Here is a 2149-nt window from a genome sequence, read left to right as displayed (position 1 = left end):
TCAACAATAACTTGACATACCTTTCCTCCCAAAGTGAACCTAGTTCAAAAGATATTCGTTTGAAGCCAAGAATCTTCATCGCCGCTACTCAGCCATTGCTCTCCTCATCATGAGATTATCCCCCACATCTAGTGGAATTTGAGATTTAGCACCTGCTTCATTCTTTGCTTGGCCAAGTTCAATCTTATGCTACTCTCCTTATTTTTTCTCTTGCATGCTATAATTTGGGAATTCAAATGCTCTATGACCCTCTTCAATGCACCTAAAACAAACAATGAGTCTTTTCTAGTTTCCCAATCCTTTGCTGCCATTATAACCTCTACCCTTCTGAAATCATCTTCCTATTTGTTGATTTAGGTTATTTTGTCGAGTAATTTGTGATTTTTTTACTCCTTGGGATGATTCTACTCTAATATAGTTTGAACCACCTCGCAATGGAGACGATGTACCTCTCCTTGCTCCTATATTCCTTTAAAAGTATTATTGGTTTTGTTTTTCCTCGGTCTTTATGGCTAACTGGTATGCCTCTTCCATGTTCCTAACCCTATGCATGCTCAATTAATATTTGATAGAAAATTTTAGACAGTTCACTTACTTCGTAGCTAGTTTCTCATCAATTTCTTGGTGATCCACACAAATGGACAATTCATAAAACTCCTTCATAAGATATTCCACAGTACACAAGGTTTGTTTCAAGTTACAAAATCTATGAAAAAGGATTTGTGTGTAGTCGAGAGGAAGAAATTTCTCTTTCAACCTCTTCTCCATCTTATTCTAGGTCCTAATTCCATATTTACCCTTTTCTGTTCTTTCTTTCCACAAATGATCCCACTAGATCATCACACAACCCTTCAACTTGGTGCATGTGAATTTTACCTTATTTTCCTCTATCATACAATTCCATTCTTTTTTTTTCTATCGTATTCAACCAATTTATTAAATCCTCTGGTTTAAGACTAACTACATACTCTGAAACTTCCATTTTGATCCCATCATTTTTTCTTTCTAGAGCCCTCAATGTTCTCTCTTCAAAAGTCACACGCTTTGATTGTTCTTCTTCAAGTTTTGCATGTTGATCTACATCTCCATGGTGTTGATGCATGTCAATAATTGAATTTCACAAGCCATTGCGAGTGTCTTCCCCATTCCCTTAACAAGTAAATTAAATTCAAATCTCAAAGAAATATGTATAATGAAAAATGAAACTAGTAGGTGAAACCCTACCTTAAGAAATTTTTTTATCCTGTGTAATAATATTTAAGCAACATGTCTTTCAAAATTTCTTTTACATTTAGATTGTGACCATGTTTAGGATGAGGCAAGGAATCTGATACGAGTGTGACAAATAGAAAGAAAGCCATAACACATATTTATGTTGTACCTTGAAGCATATAAAAATCAAGGCTTATAATTTCATGACCATCATTTAACCTATGCATGCTTCATTGTCAAAAATCTAACGTCTAACAAAGTTATTGCATATATATTACATGATCTTATGGTCAAAATGTGTTGTGCTTTAACATCGAAGGTTTTGGGTCATTACAAAACACTTTTGGTGATCATAATTTCATATTTCCTATGTATGACTTATATTCGCAATGTTTACAAGGTCAGGGTCATTGTTTCTTTCTTGCTATCATACTATTTGGTAAAGTTTGTATTGCACATGATATATATTATAATGTATGATTAAAGGCGTCGACAAGGTACATGTTTAAATGAAACGTTAAAGGTTTGGATGAAAATGTTTATGGTTTACGTGGTTATTACTAGTTGGGGAGGTGGAGTGAAGCGGAGGCGACTAGGGTTTCAGTTTATGGAAGAGGTTTTTCTCCATAGATAGACGCAGAGGAGGGAGCTCCACTCCCTCCTACAAGGAGGCAGTGGCCAACAAGGGCAAGAAACTTTCGGAAAAAGGCAGAGGTAATGCTGAGGAAGGAAGAAGAAATAGGGAAGAGGAAACAGAAAGTACCAAAACGAAGGAGAATGATGGCACAAAAGACGAGGAAAATGAAAAAAATAGGGAACAAAAGACAAAAATCAGAAGGGACCGTGCAAACCCAAAGCTAAAATCACTCCTAGAGTAGTTTTAAATGATCCAGCGCTACAAGCGCACAGGGATCACATGCGGACTTATGCAATCATA

Source organism: Pinus tabuliformis, chromosome 7 (assembly GCF_031772625.1).
Source record: "Pinus tabuliformis cultivar Carrire ecotype Pingquan chromosome 7, CPIR1, whole genome shotgun sequence".
NCBI classification, from domain to species: Eukaryota; Viridiplantae; Streptophyta; class Pinopsida; order Pinales; family Pinaceae; genus Pinus; species Pinus tabuliformis.
Note: the sequence above shows the minus strand (reverse complement) of the source record.